This window comes from Nipponia nippon, unplaced genomic scaffold, assembly GCF_047370975.1.
Source record: "Nipponia nippon isolate SJK-2023a ecotype South Korea unplaced genomic scaffold, ASM4737097v1 scaffold_4, whole genome shotgun sequence".
Taxonomy (NCBI): domain Eukaryota; kingdom Metazoa; phylum Chordata; class Aves; order Pelecaniformes; family Threskiornithidae; genus Nipponia; species Nipponia nippon.
In genome coordinates, this window is record NW_028262358.1 from 38747812 (window position 1) to 38753812 (window position 6001).

Genomic DNA, 6001 nt, shown 5'->3' on the forward strand with positions numbered 1-6001 from the left:
TGCTGTTGGAAAACAGCATTTACTGAGCCAATGCAAAGACTCCCAAGGTAACAACACGAGTCTGTAGGTGGAAGGAATATTGTGTACTTGGGGACTTGAAATGAGGAGATTTAATGCTAACCAGAACTCTGCCATTAAGTTTAAGTGTAAGCAATACATTTAGCCCTGATCACAAATGGGAAATGAACAATGGCTGTCATTATAAAAATGGTTTTGGTATTGATGGAAGAGATGGAAAAAAAAGTGGAAGACACTGGTATATGTGAATAAACGCGGGGGAGTGAAATTGAAGTGGGTCTATGGATTTGATTAATTGATGCTGTCCACTCAGTACTTCCTACTGTTGCAGGTTTACAGCTTCTGTAGGATAATGTTGAATGCAAGCTTTCACTGAATTTTCAAATTTTATATAAAGGCTTCTCATGCATTTTTGTTATGTTTTTTAACCAACCCTGTACTACTTTTGTTCCTTTCCTCTGCATATCTGCCTTTGCCCATGTTACTCGATACATTGATGGAAAATTGAGCCAACATCTCTTCAGTTATTTTTGATTCATGTAAATGCAAAGACGGAACTTACAAGTAGGAAAACAGTATGTAAATCTAGGTTAATATTTCAGTTTAATAATCCTCAAAAATGCTCTTCAAAGAGAAAACAAAACTGCAAATTCACTCAAAATTGAAAATGTTAGACCTTCTCAGAAGAGATGATCTTCATGCTAACTTTGAGACCAAAAGGTTTACAGGAACTACTTTTCTATCATGGTGGGATAGCAAAGTTTCCCATTTCTGAAAGTGCATTAATTTATGAGTTACTGTGCCAGATACAGTAAGTAATAAATATTTTTTTCAAAATTTTATTTTGAAATTATCACCAACATTTGAAAATGTTGCACAATTCAGTTGTTTTTTACATAGTTTTGTGTTATGACACATATATAAAATATAAAGTAATAGATTTTTTTAAATGACATGAATTAGCTGCAAGCTTTTGGGCAGATTTATTTTTTCCTATGTTTTCCTGTCTGCGAATCTGTGATCTTGGATGAGATGAAGGTTACAATGCCTGTACAACATACTTAATAGAAGGTACACAGTATAGCATATTCCTTTCAATTACTTCCAGGCTGTGGGGTTGTGGTTTCCTTTTTTTCCTTTTTTTTTCTTTTTTTTTTCCTTTTTTTCTTTTTTTCTTTTTTCTTTTTCTTTTTTCTTTTTTTCTTCTTTTTTCTTCTTTTTTTCTTTTTTTCTCTCTTTTTTTTTCTTTTTTTTTCTTTTCTTTTCCCCCAAGGCCAATTTAATTCATGAAACTCTCAAACATGAGGTGCACATGATACATCTATCAGGTAGAACTCTTAAGTATTGCTCCCACTCTTCAAATACTGTTTCTTAGAGGAGTTGCCAAGCAAATGGCTTTTGGCATGCCATATTAAAGCACCAATATATCATAGTTTGTATATTGATTGTAACTTGAGAGGTGCTAAGTCTTTTCTAATGGCCCTCATCATCTGTGCCCTCCATCTGCCTGTAAAAGAAAATTACGTGACTGTGATGGCAATTGCCTAAAGTTTTACTACTTAACTATATTAAAATCATAGCAAACACAAATACAAACAGAAAGAAACTTTGTCCTTACGACGCCCAGTTAATGAGAAATTTTGCCACTTGAAATTAGGAGATCGGTCAAGTTGAATTTTATAGTTAGTAGTTTGCTTTTGATCCAGAAGAAGGGTTTGTGACTTTGTAGTAATTAACGCAGCAGATGATGTGATAAGGGGTTGTTAAGGTGGAATGTGTATATACCGGCTACTAGGCTTGTTCAGCATGGGACATTGTAATAATTACAGCTTAGCCTTGCAGGTAATAATGATAATGTTGATAGAAATATCAACATAAAACTGGAGAAACAGATTGTGTGGTGTAGTTTAAGATGTGTAAGTGTGATCGGAAGAACCTGAGGCTTCCTGAGAAACATGTTGAATTCATTGTTCTGGCAGGCTAAACGCAGTCTAAGGGGCTGTAGATTGAGAACTCAAATGCAAGCTTTGCACGCCTTTAATTAGCAAAGCTTTACCTTTCTTCTGTAAACACAGAAAATGGAAACAACAAGTAACTTTTCCAGAATGGACAACAAGTCAGTGGAAGATGTTTATTCACTCACTTTGTATCCTTGCTCAATAGCTATTGCATCTTTCCTTGTGTATGCTGTTTAACATGTCACTGCTAAAAATAGACACACTGGCTGTCCCCCAGCTGATAGAGCACAACACGCAGCAAGCATACGAAGCCCAAGGGAAACTAGGGGTCGTTAAGATACACCAAATGGAACAGTCAATTACTCATAATGTAAGCAAGACTTTAACTCTTGATGTAGTTGATCCTATCGATAAGACACCAAATAGACAAACAGCTAAGAAATTATGCTGACGAACTTCAGAAGCTTGTTTCTGCCATCTGAAGGAAATTAATGTGTTTGAGGCAGGGAAGACTCAAATAAAAACAAAGTTTTTGTAAAGTTCATAGTAAAAAATCAAGACGTAAAATCTATGTGAGTGAAATTTATTTTGTATTTGTGCTTAAAATGCTTCTGCAGTGAGCGTTTTTTAAATTTTACATTCTAGAATCAATTTTTAACTAGCACACCAACATTAAAAGTGAAGACACCTTGTCAAGAGATTCCTAGGTGTTCATAAAAGATCTGTCTGTGCTTACAAGCTTTCAACTAATTATTTTATAGCTATTCTATGCCGTTAGTGACATACATTTTGTACTAATCCAAAATTTAACATGTTGTGTTTTAAGCCATATTTTGCTCCCAGAAGAATTCTGTTTTGTACCATGTCGGTTGGAATGGGTATTGCACGTTTATGACTAAAGAGCAGGGTTTGGATTATTTCATTACTGCAATTCTTTCTGTAAAATCATGTTGTAAAAGATGCTGTCTTGAGACAGAAGAGCTAAACTTCCACTACGGTGTCTCATCTACCGGCGGTAAGGAAGCATGACTAATTCAGCAGCATCAGCCACAATTAAGTGATATTACCCACAAAAGTGCCTCCATTACATGCCTTGACAGCGGCTTCTGTCCAGAATGTGTCATGCATTTCTAATAGCTGTTGGGAAGTCTGACCTGTCTAGGGCAGCGGATGACTCGGTCATATAAAAACCCCATACTAATAACAGGGATTAATTAAATTAAATATATTCAAGGGCTAAATGACCACTTAATGGAATATATAGCCATAATATCATTATGCTTTTCAGAAAATTCAGACTGATGTTTCCAAAAACATCCGAGTTGGGCGTTCAGTTGATCATCATTGCTCAAAGACTGTGTTGAATGGCCCTTCTAGGCAGACCAGCCTATAAACCGTAGATGTAGGTATCCAGAATCAGCTTTCCAGGCTCTACTTGCAGATGTCCAAATATCCAATGCTGCATTAATGAAAACATTTATGCTGTGTTTAAAAGCTTATCTATACTAGAAAAGCCTCTATTACTACAATTATGTTGTCATATCAATTGAAATCCAATGTCAGCCAAAAGTTGTTCTTGGGCTTCTGTGGCTTATTTCACTCTACAACTTAGGCCAAGCTGATGAAAGCTCCTTTTTTCAGGCATTCATACTTGGGGTTTTGCTAGAGTAGCTGGGCTCTTCAAGGTGGTGTGTGGGGGTGTGTGTGTGGGGGTGGGTGTGTGGGGGTGTGAAAGAAGGCTGTCAGGGTGGGTGTGTGTGGGTGTGGGTGTGTGTGTGAAAGAAGGCTGTTGTTCCCTCAGACACATTTCTGTACTTTGTGAGATTTTGTTGTGTTATGGGGCATGTGAGTGAGAAAACCTGACTTGGAAAACTGAGAAAATAATGAAAGCTATACCTGGTATTGTATATTCATATTAGCTCTTCTCTGAGTGCGCTTTCTGCAGTTCATGGGTAGGACGTAAAGTTCATGCTTATTGTATATTGTTTGACCTTTCATCTCTTAAGTTTATCCACCCAAGAGATAGACATTAACTTTTGTTATTACTGTGTTTGTTTATGTTATAGGTTTTGGGCAATGCCTGCTTAGAAACTCAATAAAACAGCATAGACAGGGAAACGCAGAAGATTAAATAGGCGAAGGAGTAACACGTACAAGCCAAATACAGAGGTAGTCGTTTAATATTTTAATAACTGTTAAGGATAATTCTTCAGTATCTCACAATATCACTGTAATTGAACACTTTTTAAAAATTTGCTAGGAGAACTAAAGATAAGCACAGTAATATGCATAACTATTTAACTGACAGCCAGATTGCTGTCAGTTCTTTTGGTAATGAATTATGTCACTGCAGCATTTAAGTGAATGTCAAAATTTATTTTTCTGTGGGAATCCTGTGGCTTGATGTACCTTGGTTCTTCTCAATAGCGGTACTTTGGATATGCATATTGCCATTTCTGATTTCCCTGTTGCAACTTGGATGAAAACAGTTGCAGACTGAAATAATCATTACTGAGAACAAAACTGAGTATGTTTTAGAAATGAAAAGCGGTTTTGCACAACTGTTAGATCTGTCTCTCACTGCTTTTTGACAGGACGACTCCGCGCTGCTTTCCAAAACGCAAGCCCTAACTCCCTCTAGAGGCGTAATAAGGCAAAACAGACTAAGTCTGCCGCTTAGCACATGTAGCCTGCATCAAGTCTGTAATCTCATAAATGAATGAAAGCTACGTAGACCCATACGGAAAGCACTTATCATCTCATGGGCTTTGAGCATCACCGTTTCACAGTGGTGCTCTTACTTAGTCATGCAAGTGTTTTGCTTTTCCCCTGTCATTTATCTGGTGCCTCTAACTGATGGCTCTGGCTGACTTAACAAAATGCAGCTGGTGTATGCGGTGCGTTCCCAGCGATACACGCTGCCGGAGCTCGGGTGCCGAGCAGCTCCTGGCCCAGCTATCCTTCTTTGTGTTCAGATCACAATGAGATCCAGAAATATGTCCAGATGCTAGCTCATAAGTAAAATGGCCTGTTCGGGGATGTTTTTTGACAGAATCATTATTGTATCTCTTCCCTTTGTGAACCAAACTGTTTAATATTTTGATCAAGATAATGAACTGAAAGGTATATCATCTTCTGCAATGAATGGGTTTACATACGATGAAGCCCCTGCCTGAGATCTGACTTCTCTACGCTGGTTTCAGTGTTGCATCAGTGAAGAAAAGTTGCCGACAAACCCTTGGGAGTCAGTTCCAAACGAGCGTGACTTCCCCGTCACGGTACACCGAAGGGTGCAGCGGACTTGCTGAGTTCAGGCGCATCGGCTGCCGGGTTTCCCTTGGCGGACGCGGCCCCGGGCTGGGGACGAGGAGGGCCACCCGCCTCTGCGCAGCGCGGGGCCTGGGGAAGGTCGCTTCATTGCGCACACAGCTGTGGGCGCCCAACCTCCACGCGCCCTCATTCCGCTTTCATTTTCGTATGTATTTTTTTCCGCTTCCGTGCCAGCGCGGAGGCTGGGCCGGCAGGGAAAAGAGGCAGCGGCGGTGCTGGGGAAGGCGAACCCGGCAGCCGGAACCTCCCGTCGCTTCAGGCTGCTGCGAGGCGCCTGTGCCAGAAGGGTTCCCAGTCTCGTGGTTGACAAGATTTAGGATTAGACTTTTTCTCACTGCCTCGTTCCCTCTAAAAACCAACCAACGAACCAACCCACCCACAAAGTTACTGAAAACACTCCAGCATACTCCCCGTTTGTCATTGGCCGTAGAAACAGGGATAACCGCTTGGCATCACGGGGTGATGTGTTAATGGAAACGTATTGTTAACCCCGCTTCGGGCAAAGGGCTACCCGCTGCGAGAGGCGAGGGGTCTCCTCTCGGCCGGGATGACCGCGCATGGAGCACGGCCGCTCGGCTCCCGCCCGCCGCGGGGGCGGCCGCGGCCTCGGCCTCGGCCTCGGCCCCGGCCCCGCGTTCAAATGGCGGCGGCGGCAGCGCCGCGTCACGTGGCGGCGGGCGGGGCGGCCGCGCGCT